We start from the raw sequence: 12,789 nt of genomic DNA on the forward strand, positions 1-12,789 counted from the left end.
AGCCACTATGGAGAACAGTATGGAGGTTCCTTAAAAAAGTAAAAATAGGGGCTTCCCAGGTGGCGCCGTGGTTGAGAGTCCGCCTGCCGATGCAGAGGACACGGGTTCGTGCCCTGGTCCGGGAGGATCCCACATGCCGCGGAGTGGCTGGGCCCATGAGCCGTGGCCGCTGGGCCTGCGCTTCTGGAGCCTGTGCTCGGCAGCGGGTTGGGGCCACAGCAGTGAGAGGCCCATGTACTGCAAAAAAAAAAAAAAATGTGAAACTAGAACCACCATATGACCCAGCAACACCACTACTAGGCATATACCCAGAGAAAACCATAATTCAAAAAGAGACATGTACCCCAATGTTTATTGCAGCACTATTTACAATAGCCAGGACATGGAAGGAACCTAAGTGTCCACCGACAGATGAATGGATAAAGAAGATGTGGCACATATATATAATGGAATATTACTCAGCCATAAAAAGAAACAAAATTGAGTTACTTGTAGTGAGGTGGATGGACCTAGAGTCTGTCATACAGAGGGAAGTAAGTCAGAAAGAGAAATATAAATACCGTATGCTAACACATATATATGGAATCTAAAAAAAAAAAAAAAAAAGGTCAGGAGAACCTAGGGGCAAGACGGTAATAAAGATGCAGACCTACTAGAGAATGGACTTGAGGATATGGGGAGGGGGAAGGGTAAGCTGGGACAAAGTGAGAGAGCGGCATGGACATATATACACTACCAAATGTAAAACAGATAGCTAGTGGGAAGCAGCCGCATAGCATAAGGAGATCAGCTCGGTGGTTTGTGACCACCTAGAGGGGTGGGATAGGGAGGGTGGGAGGCAGACACAAGAGGGAGGAGATACGGGGATATATGTATACATATAGCTGATTCACTTTGTTATACAGCAGAAACTAACATACCATTGTAAAGCAATTATACTCCAATAAATATGTTAAAAAAAACAACAGATGAACGGATAAAGATGTGGCACATATATACAATGGGATATTACTCAGCCATAACAAAGAATGAAACTGGGTCATTTCTAGAGATGTGGATGGACCTAGAGCCTGTCATATAGAGTGGAGTAAGTCAAAAAGAGAAAAACAAATATCGTTGTGTTAATGCATACATGTGGAACCTAGAAAAATGGTACAGATGAACCTATTTGCAGGGCAGGAATAGAGACGCAGACATAGAGAATGGACATGGGGGGTGGAATGGGAGGGTGGGATGAATTGGGAGAATAGAATTGACATATATACACTACCACGTGTAAAACAGATAGCTAGTGGGAACCTGCTGTGCAGCACAGGGACCTCAGCTCAGTGCTCTGTGATGAACTAGATGGGCGAGATTGCGGGGGTGGGGGGGGCGGGGAGGGAGGTCCAACAGGGAGGGGATATATGTATACGTATAGCTGATTCACTTTGTTGTACAGCAGAAACTAACACAACATTGGAAAGCAACTACACTCCAATAAAATAATAATAATAATGTTTAAAAAAAAAAAACCCTTAAGTATTTCATGAAAACACATTTTCCTTACCACCCTGCATGTTCCCTCATTCCCAAAGTTTATCTAATCAGTCCTTTGATGTCTGTAGCTCACAGAAGGGACCTGATGGATTCCAGTTCTGCTCAGGGAGATTAAGCAAGTCAAACTGAACGTTTGGGGGACCTGCTGCGATTTCTGTTCACCAAGAACTCGTGAGGCCATTAAAACACGAATCCATGCCTGGCATTTTAAATATCTTCTCCTGAAAACTCCTCAAAGTGTTTACATTTATTAGAGACTATTTTCTTTCAAATGAAATACATCTACTCAAAATGAAAAGACCACTAACCGAGAAATTTGCGTGAATCCCATCTGGCTGTGTGACCTCTGCTGACCCCCGCTGACCCTCACCGCCCTCCTCTCAAAAACTACAGTCCTGGGCTGGACTGTTTCTCAGGTGCTTTCCACCCAGAGCAGATGTCACAGAGACTGAATCTTAGTACCCGCCCCTTCCACACGCTCTGGGACAAGCAAAGAATCTTTATTCATCAAAACTTTTTGTCTCTGCACAAATACTGGTTAAGCCTAGGGAACTTTCCAGAAATTTCAGAGCTGTCTTCACTGACAACTGTTTCTATCAGTCATTACAGAGCAGAAAATCATTTGAAAAAAGAACATAATCTTCACTGTTGGCAAAATTGAGATCATCTGAGTGATAATCTCACATCCTCAAAAGCTATAGAGATATCTGTGAGCATTATTGCCCTTAACAGTTAGAAATGGGAACCCAAAAGTGCAACTCAGAAAAGATTATTAAAAACATAGAAAAAGCAAGCCCCAGGTAAGCAGGGGGATCTTGTAACCAGCAAGAAGCCAAGAGTCCACGCTCCTGTCCTTGATGGAAATGCATGTGCACCAGTAGCTGCTAGGAAGATGCTTGCTCCTCTCCAATCAAGCCAGAGGGAAATAGAGACCAGGGACGCCGGACTGGCCTGGGCATAATCACAGGGCAAGTCCAGGAAGTGAGTTATCTACAATCTTCCAACTTGCCCTGTTTTTCGTGCAACTGCTATTTTAGTAAACAGAAGTAGCAAATCTAACGTCCTCATTTTACTTATGTTCTGGAAACTGCTCTGCATTACTCATCTGGCCTGGATCTGGGGGCAGGTCTGGATTACCTGGTGGAAAAGTCAGGCCTTCCCCCTGTCAACCTTCGAGTCACCTGTGCTTGGAAGGGCAGCACGAAAGAGCAGGCGAGGTGGCTGTCATCTTGGGACCTTCTCCTTCTGGCTACAGAGGTGCACTATCTAATTCTAGAAGTTTTCATCCTCTACAAGTAACCCCATGCCCACAGCAGTCCCTCTCCTGGCCCAGCCCCTCGTAACCACTCATCTGCTTTCCTTCTCTGCAGATTTGCCTCTTCTGGACACGTCACAGAAATGGCATCATATCATATGCGGCCTTTTGTGTCTGGCCTCTTTCTGTTATTATAATGTTTTCAAGGTTTGCCCATGTTGGAGCATCAGTGCTTCACTCCTTTTTATGGGTGAATAATACTCCGTTGTATTTGATATACACATGTTGTGTTTGTCTACTCATCAGCTGATGGACATCTGGGCTGTTTCCACTTTGGGGCTATGGTGACTAATGCTGCTATGGTCATTCCAGTCTTCACGTAGACATGTATTTTCAGTTCTCCTGGGTAGACACCTAGGAACAGAATTACTGGGTCATATGGTAACTCTACATTTAACCTTTTGAGGAGCTGTCAGACTGAAATCACTTTTCTTAAGTAAGCTTTTCATTGAAATAAACATCTATCCATAAAAAGGCAAAAGTCCTAAGTGTACACCTCCTCAAATTTTCACAAAGTGAGCTCACGCACATAACCAGCTCCCAGATCAAGGACAGAACGTGACCAGCGCCCAGAAGCTCCCTCACGGCCCCTTCCAGGCCCCTACCCCACCTGTAAAGGTAATCACTATCCTCACACCACAGATGAATTTTGCCCGTTTTTGAACTTTATATAAACGGGATATTTTGTTTCCAGCTTCTTCTGTTCTACACTGTGTTGTAAGATCTACCCATGGTGTTGAGTTTATCTAACTATCGTTCATTCATTCTCTATGCTCTACAACAGTGAACTTTTTCTATTAAGGGCCAGAGAGTAAATATCTGTAGCTTCGTGGGCCATGTGGCCTCTGTCGGGACTACTCAACTCTGCCACTGTCACGTAAAAGCAGCCAGAGACAATACACAAATTAATGGCTGGGGCTATGTGGCAATGAAACTCGACTTATCGACAATGAAGTCTGAATTTCATATAATCTTCACCTGTCACCAAGTTCCTTCAGTTTCTTTGCATCATTAAAAAATATAAAAATCAATTCTTAGCTCATTTTGGCTCAGGCAGTGAGCTGGATTTGGCCCACGGGATGACGTTCTTTGCCGCTTCCTGTCCTATAGTATTCAATGGTGCAAACAGACCACAGTGAGTTTATCCATTCTACTGTGGATGGACATTTGGCTGGTTTCCCACTTGGAACCATGACACTACTAGCTAATCCCCAGATGACTTGGGCAGATGGAACGAAAAGTCATCACCCAGATTAAAATATTAAAAGTCTCGGAATTCCCCGGCGGTCTAGCGGTTAGGACTCTGCGCTTTCACTGCCAAGGGCCCGGGCTCGATCCCTGGTCGGGGAGATAAGATCTTGCAGGCTGCACAGTGCGGCCAAAAAAAAAAAAAAAAAAAAAAGTCGAAAGTCTCCAATCAGCAAGGAAGGCTGGTCACCCCAAGGGTGAGTTCCAGCAGGTTCCTCTGGCAGTGTGGGCATGGGAGAAACTGCCACCAAAACCTCATCCCGGCCCCGTGAGCCTTTCCAGCAAGCTGGCCTTGCCGTTTGTCTCCTCCCTGTGCCCTCGCAGTAACTCAACTGCCATTCGGGGCTTGGCAAATGTTTCCTACAAAGGGCCAGATGAGAAATATTTTCAGCTCAGGGGCCATGCAGCCTCGGTTACAATTCGTCTACTCAGCCCTTCAGTCATTGAAACACAGAGCAGCCCAGACAGAGCAGAAAGAAGACATGTGCCTGTGTGCCCTGACGCGCGACCTACAGAAAGAGGCCGCACTCGGGGGCTGCTGGGCGCTACTTGACACAAGCAGTCACGGGGCATCTGCCACCTGCCAGGCCCTTGTCCACAGTGCCAGAGCCACTGGCAAGCCTTCAAGCCTCACCTACCAACAGAAGCAGCAAAGCAAGCATCACCAATCACTGGGAATGTACAAAGATGAAGAGGCGGGCTTCCCTGGTGGCGCAGTGGTTGAGAGACTGCCTGCCGATGCAGGGGATACGGGTTCGTGCCCCGGTCCGGGAGGATCCCACATGCCGCGGAGCGGCTGGGCCCGTGAGCCATGGCCGCTGGGCCTGTGCGTCCGGAGCCTGTGCTCCGCAACGGGAGAGCGCGCAACAGTGAGAGGCCCGCGTACAGCAAAAAAAAAAAAAAAAAAAAAAGATGAAGAGGTATGGCTGTCCTGCACAGGATTCTGGAAAGGAAGGATGGGACCCTGCAAATGCAAGCACAGGACCTCCCGAGCGACGTTTCAACCTGGAAGCTGCAAGGGAATAAAAGGTAGTTCTTAACACGCACACATACACATCAAGGTTTCTAGAATATCCTACCATCAGAAAAGTTTCTCCAGCAAGTTAGGTATCCTAATGCTTCAAGACACCAGATGCCCCTGGCTTGTGAATACAAATATGGTCATAGCATCACTTTGACAAAGTGGTCAAGGCCATCAGGGCTAGAGATCACACGTACTCACAAGAGACCGTGAAAGGAGTAGGACACAAGGAGGAGAGGATCCCAGAACACTGAGTTCAGAGCCAGGCCTTAGATGACAACTAAAAACAAAATATATGGAAAAAAGCTTCATGTCTTACAGATTTTCCAGAAGCTCCAACAACCAATCACAAGTCACTTTTCTTGCAACCTGCATGGATTACAGCAGGCACTAAACTCAGGGCTGACGTCTGCTGGCCGCCAGCTCTTTGGTGCTGGCCGCTCCTCTGAAGGCCACCAGCCTGGGCTCCCTGGGGCTCAGAGGGGGTGTCACTGCACCACGGGGCCACCAGAGGGTGCTGTGTGAGCAGCCCTGCTGCCTGGGGCAGCTGAGTCCACTGGGCGGGGCCTGCCTCCTCTCCATCTGCTCCAACCAGTACCCTGCCCTGCCTCACCTGCCATCCTTCCCTCAGCCTCCTTTAGCCCCAGCTCCTGCCTCAGGTCACAGGAACTCCTGTCTCCACAGCCCATGGCTTCTGCTCTGTGCCCTGAGCAACTCAAGGCCAATTCCCGCTCCGACCCGTGGCCACTCCTCTGTCACCTTCAGTGGCTTCTCGGCTTCTACACACCCTCTGACTCCAGTGCTTCCCAAGGTGTGCTTGCAGTGGGTGTGTCTCACACAGCCTGCTGACCGAAGAGTCGAGTCGCGTCAGAATCCACACTGTGTGATTCCATCTACGTGGCATCCTATAAATTATACGTTAGGTGGTGACATGAGACTTCGTGCTCGATCCATTAAGCCATACAGTCAGGTGTTATGCACTTTGGGGCGTGTTTGCTATACTTTGCAATTTGAAGAAGTGTTTGAAAATGTGGGCTGCCCATCAGGAAATGCAGCTTCTTAGGCACGATTCTCATTTGTGGCTTTTGCCCAGCACGCATCTGTTCCTTCTTCCGGCGATAGCAGTGTCATTTTTCTTTGGAGCACAATCCCTTCCCCACTCTCCACGGTCCTGGAGGTTTGGGTAGAAGGGGACTCTGGAGGGAAGAAAAGCTCCAGTTCGATGGGCAGGGACTTCGGGGCTGCCTAAAAACGCTCGCTTTCTTTTGAGATGCGGAAGTGTTTGGAGAAGAAGAGGATGCTCTGAAAGAGCCCTCTGACAGGCCCGTGGAGGGAGGCCTGGAGGAAGAAGCTGAAGGGGGCATGGGGGCTTAGGACACCTGGGCCCTGCAGGCCAATGTGGGTGCCTCCAGCCCCGCCGAGCCTGGGCTGCTCACCTGTAAAAGGGCTGAGCGCCCTCCAAGGTGGCCTGGAAACAGGCAGAGAAACGCCGGCACCTGGCATTCGCTAGACGAGCTGGTTACTGACTAGATGGTAGTGCAGCCGAGCATTTACCTGCGCACAGGAGTGCAAGGGCAGGCCATTCTCGCCCCCCCCCAGAATTATCCCCCCCCTCCATTTGGTACCAAAGCTTCCCCTCCCCACCGTGGGCACGTGACCCAGGCTGGCCAATGACAGTCGCCAACCGCCAGGCACAGCGACTGGCTGTGGGGCGAGCAGAAGACCCATGCAGTGCCACATGCGGACGACAGAGAAAAGGAGGACCCTCTTTCCAGGGGAGTGGCTACCCTGGGAGCCACCACCTCTACGGCGGGTCTACAGCGGGGGGATGAGACTGGGCGACACAGACCAACGATGGACGGACCAGTGGCTCCCAACAGGCAATTCTGCCCCCAGGGGTCACTGGGCACATTTTGTCACCTCAGACAGGGGTGCTGCTGGTATCTAGTGGGTGGAGGCCAGGGATACTGCTCAGCACCCTACAGTGACCAGGTCGGCCCCAAGTGCCGACAGCACTGAGGTGGAGAAATTCTGCCTTAATTCAAAACTGGACCAAACGAGCCTTTTGGGCACTTCCCTGCAGGGGTTATATTTGGGGGCCCCAGAGTCAACTGGTGACCTTTGAACCATGTGGATTCACAGGTCATTTCTCCCCAAAGTGGCCTTCCAGGGCCAACTGTGTCCCTAAGCAGCCACTTGGCAGTGCCTGGAGACATTCTCGGAATGTCACAATTGCGGGGGAGGTCGGGGAGTGGCATCAAGTGGGTACAGGCCAGGGATGCTGATAAACATCCTAAATGCGCAGGACGGCCGAACAGCAAAGAACGGCCCGCGCCAATGTCAACAGCGACACCCGAGAAACTGAATAAGTAAAGGCCTTCCAGTTCCTGAGGCCGGGTTCCCTGGCTCCTGCCAACGCCACCAGTTCTCCCCGCCGTGACAGCGAGAGCTGCGCCCCTCCCACCAGTTCTCCCCGCCCTGGCAGGCAAAGCGGCGCCCCTCCCACCAGTTCTCACGGCCCCGACGGCCAGAGCGGCGCCCCTCCCACCAGTTCTCCCCGCCCTGACAGCCAGAGCGGCGCCCCTCCTACCAGTTCTTCCGGCCCTGACAGGCAGAGCGGCGCCCCTCCTACCAGTTCTCCCCGCCCTGGCAGGCAAAGCGGCGCCCCTCCCACCAGTCCTCCCCACCCTGACGGCCAGAGCGGCGCCCCTCCCACCAGTTCTCCCCGCACTGACAGCCAGAGCGGCGCCCCTCCTACCAGTTCTTCCGGCCCTGACGGCCAGAGCGGCGCCCCTCCCACCAGTTCTCCCCGCCCTGACAGCCAGAGCGGCGCCCCTCCTACCAGTTCTTCCGGCCCTGACAGGCAGAGCGGCGCCCCTCCTACCAGTTCTCCCCGCCCTGGCAGGCAAAGCGGCGCCCCTCCCACCAGTCCTCCCCGCCCTGACGGCCAGAGCGGCGCCCCTCCCACCAGTTCTCCCCGCTCTGACAGCGAGAGCAGCGCCTCTCCTACCTTCCCCCACATTTGGAGCACTGGACAGCTGGCTAAAATGCGGATTCTGATCCAGCATGGCCAGGGTAGGGCCTGAGACTCTGCATTTCTCACAAGCTATTGCTGCCAGTCTGCGGACCACACTCTGACTATAGAAAAGGGACCGGGCTGAAGTCAGAAACCTAGGGAGGAGGGAGGGGTGAATTGGGAGATCGGCGCTGACATATACACACACTACTAGATATAAAGCAGACAGCTAGTTAAGAACCTGCTGTACAGCACAGGGAACTCTACTCAGTGCTCTCTAATAGCCTATATGGGAAAAGAATCTCAAAAGAAGAAACGCGGGGAGCCAGGCGGGACTGGGGGCCAGAGACAGAATCACGGACCAAGCAGATTAAGAAGCCGTGGTCAGGGGCTTCCCTGGGGGCTCAGTGGTTGAGAATCTGCCTGCCAATGCAAGGGACACAGGTTCGAGCCCTGGTCCGGGAAAAACCCACATGCCACGAGGCAACTAAGCCCGTATGCCACAACTACTGAGTCTGCGCTCTAGAGCCCGCGAGCCACAACTACTGAGCCCACGTGCCACAACTACTGAAGTCCGTGCACCTAGAGCCCATGCTCCGCAACAAGAGAAGCCATCACAATGAGATGCCTGTGAACCGCAACGAAGAGTAGCCCCCGCTCGCCACAAGTGGAGAAAGCCGGCGTGCAGCAATGAAGACCCAACGCAGCCTAATTAATTAATTAATTAATTTAAAAAAGAAGCCATGGTCAGAGGCAGGCAGGAGGGCAGGTGTCTTGGTGGCTGAGAAAGGAGAGTTCTGTGGAGGTGCAGTGAGCAGGTCCCAGGCCTGTCCCAGCCCTGGCTGCACAGCCCAATCACCTGGGGCCTTTCACAAAGGCCCCCAACCCCAGGTCCAGCCCGGAGTAGTTAAAGCCGGGTCTGGGGGGCCCAGTCATCAGCATTTCTAAAGCTCCCCAGGTGCTTCCAAAGTGCAGCCTCTCAGTTGAGAGCCTGAATCAGGCTGGGATGAGCCCATGAATCCCCTGGGGTCTTATTAAAATGCAGATTGTGATACTGGAGGGGGGACTGGGGAAGAGGGCAGTCTTGGAGCTCCTGCTTTTGAAGAGTGTCACACCTCTACTCGAGGCCTGCATTACCACGATCATCATCATGAACTTGTGATCCAGTGTAAACCCTTTCCCCCCAGCCCCTCCTCCTAGGGCAGCCAGGCCAGCTCCCCATCCACTCAGTTCTCTGACTGGGGCGGGGGGGGGGGTGAATCAGGACCTTAAAATGAATGAGGGGACGCGGGCCTGCCTTTGTTCATGCCCTGGATCTCTGTGCACACAACCCCATGACACGCTTCAAAAATGCAATCCAATACAAATTCACAGCTAACTTCAAATTACACAGCAGACACGGGTCTCCCAATGTGCTCGTGTGGATAAAGAAAAAAAATTATTTTGCCATGCATGTTTGAGGCTATAGCAAACATTTGTTAAACATACAAGTATCTTCTGCCCCCACAATGCTCGCTCACTCACACACACACACACACACACACACACACACACACACACACACACTAAGGGACTTATGGGACTCCATCAAGTGAACAAATATATGCATATGAGAGGCTCAGAAGAAGAGAAACAAACAGGCAGACACAGGGAGGAGGTGCCCATCCATGGCTCTCCTGGTGCCTCCTACCCAGCATTCCTGCCACAGCCCAAGGAAGTTAGAGGGAAGCCTTGACCTTGGTCGTTTCAGCCACAGTTGTAATACTGCCGCATGCCTACACGCATGTGAACTGCCCTGGACACACGGCTCTGTCGTCCCCACCCAATTTCTAGAATAACTACTGTACCTGATGCTCCCAGTGCCCCACCCATATCCCTCAAGACCTTCCAGTGAGCTCCAGCTGATTCCCAGCTGTATGTGTGTGCCTGAGGTCACTGCCTCCGGCCCCGTGGAAGGTGGCTCTGCTGGCGTGGCACGCCTGAAGAGCATTACTGGGAGCAGGTATTAACCGATGTCTCGAGAACTGGTGCATAAATACTCCCACTGCCTCGCCCCCTGAATGGGGTCATTTCAAGGCATGTGTTTCATACCTGTGCAGAAAAGACTTAGCACTGCAGGCCAGAGACTGCTCTCTTCAGGAAGGCCTGCTGGCAAGGCTGGCCCTCGGCTGGCACCTGGGAACGTGGATTTCGGGAGGGTTGACACCATCCCCAGAACTGATAAGAATGGCTCGCGGTACCTAAACTGGCTGTCCAAATACTGTGACTGATACTGAACCCCTGCTCTCCTTCTGGGAGTCTGGAATTTTGATACAAGCTGGACAGAGAGTGCCTACAGGACCCGCCCCCCAACAGAAATGTGGGCACTGAGACTAACAGGCTTCCTGGGTAGAGAGCACTTCACCCGTGTTGCCTCAGCTCACTGTGGGAAAAGGAAGCGCATCCCTGTGGGACTCCACGGGAAGAGGACTCTGGCAGCCAGAGCCTGGTTTCCTCCAGGCTTTGCCCCATCGCCTTTTCCCTTTGCTGATTTTGCTTTATATCCTTCCATCAGAGGAAGTCACAGCAGCGAAGACAACTATACACCGAGTCCCCTAGGTCCTCCTAGTGAACCCACAGGTGACTTGGGGAGCTCGTGACACTGCAAGCATCATTTCCTAGAGTTTCCAAAGCATGCAGTTGAGCTCCGGCTGCCCACATGGTGAGCTGCATTAACAGCCCAGGCTCTAACGGGTGCCTTCTTCTCCCAGTCGCCCCTCCCAGGGTCCCTGCAGCACCCAAGAAACGCCCTGCACCAGAATCCTCGTCTCAGGCTCCGCTTCTGAGAGAACCCAAATGAAGGCAGCATCGCAGGCCATTTTCTCTTTCTTCAACCAGGGATGCCTTTGCCTGCGTAAATCCCTGAGTGATGTTTATGGCCCTGTACAAATGGGCAAAATCTTCGTGACCTAGGGCTAGGCAGAGTTTTTAGGGATGACACCAAAGCACGACCCTTAAAAGAAACCAAATGGGTAAGTTGTACTAATGGGCAAAGTAAAACCTGCCATCCATGTAAGAACGCAGGAAAACTCCCTGATACACTTTATTGATTGCAACAGGTGACCTGGCAAATCGTGAGGGCTGGGTCCCCGTCCCGCCCGCAGACATTCAGCTTCAGCAGCTCTGGGGCACGGTCTGAGAATCTGCCTTTCTTACAAGCTCCCAGGAAGGCTGCTGCTGCTGCTGGCCCGCAGACCGGGCTTTAACAACCAGGGGCCCTTATAACCCTTCATTCCGCTCCTGTTCCCCACTCCATTTCCTTCCCTGCATCCTTCCCGTCGTGTTTTAATTACTACTATTTTGATTACCGATCTTACTTATAAACTGGAATCATTGTTTCAAAGCTTGCTGCCTCTGAGCTCCTGAGGGCAGAGGCCTGCGTTACTCACCCCCATCCACCATCTGCACCTTTGAGGCAGTGTTTGCTGAGCCTGCTGTACAGTTACAATATCCGTTAACCCTAAAAAGCTTCACCCACCGCATACACGATCTCTCCTCTACAAGGAGCGTTATTAAAACTACATCCATCTAGACCCAGAGATGATCACACTCAGTGAAGTAAGTCAGACAGACAAATACCATATGACATCACCTATATGTGGAATCTTAAAAAATGATACACGTGAACTTCCTTACAAAACAGAAATAGACCCACAGACTCAGAACACAAACTTACGGCTCCCAAAGGGGAAAGGGGGAGGGAGGGATAAATTCAGAGTTTGGGATTAAAATATGAAATAGATAACCCACGAGGACCTACTGTACAGCACAGGGAACTCTACTCAATATCTTATAATAACCTGTAATGGAAGAGAATGTAAAAAAAAGAATACATATATTTACATATATACGTGTAACTGAATCACTCTGCTGTACACCTGAAACTAACACAACATTGTAAATCAACCACATTTAAATAAACATTTTTTTAAAAAAACAAACAATATTATATCCATCTAGAGATAGAAAACTCTATCAAGAAGTCAGCTCAATCCTTGGGACATCACTGCACAGGCACACTCAAAAATAAATACAAGCAAGATAGCTTACCTGTGAGTATACACAGGACAAAAAGAATACGAAAACCATACTCAAGTCACTAGACGTGAAAATGAGAGGTTGGGACACGTCTCTTTGATTGCATCGCCTTTCACATGCACCATGGTCTGCAGTTTTATCCTCTGTAGCAATGCAAGTGCGCCTGTGAACTACTTTCTTTCTCTTTTAAAATACCTAACTAGAAAAACTGATCTCCCACTGAAATAATTCATGTCCAAAGTCTAAACCCTCTGACGGAGCAAGGGCACTGGGATTGGCAAACCCACCATGACATGGGCTCCAAGCTGCATTACAGGCCGGAGCACATTTCACTGGTGCAGGGAGAAAAGGGGAGATGCTCCCAAAGAAAGCGGCATCCCAGATTTGCAATGCTGGGTGCTTGAAGTGACAGCAGACATCCAGACCCCACTGGCATTTGCGGGCTAGTGGAGACTGAAGTCTCCAGGCTATGAAGATCCACAGGGAAGTAGACATTTTCCTGAAATATACACAGTTGTCCATTTACTTAAATCAGTACACTGGAGCTCATCATCAATATGCCCTAACTTAACA

The 12,789-nt window shown here is 50.8% G+C and overlaps 2 long non-coding RNA genes across 3 annotated transcripts in view; both read right to left on the minus strand.

Annotated features, from left to right (window-relative positions):
• The window catches only part of LOC117310596 (uncharacterized), a 51,668-nt gene that overhangs the window by 17,965 nt on the left and 20,914 nt on the right, over positions 1-12,789 (minus strand). The window lies entirely within an intron of this gene.
• Positions 5,017-6,544, minus strand: LOC141277706 (uncharacterized). The gene is made up of 3 exons (XR_012329468.1): positions 5,883-6,544; positions 5,325-5,403; positions 5,017-5,114 (listed from the first exon to the last, which is right to left on the minus strand). It is a non-coding gene; the product is annotated as an uncharacterized lncRNA (long non-coding RNA).

The sequence above is a fragment of the Tursiops truncatus genome (assembly GCF_011762595.2).
Source record: "Tursiops truncatus isolate mTurTru1 chromosome Y unlocalized genomic scaffold, mTurTru1.mat.Y SUPER_Y_unloc_1, whole genome shotgun sequence".
NCBI classification, from domain to species: domain Eukaryota; kingdom Metazoa; phylum Chordata; class Mammalia; order Artiodactyla; family Delphinidae; genus Tursiops; species Tursiops truncatus.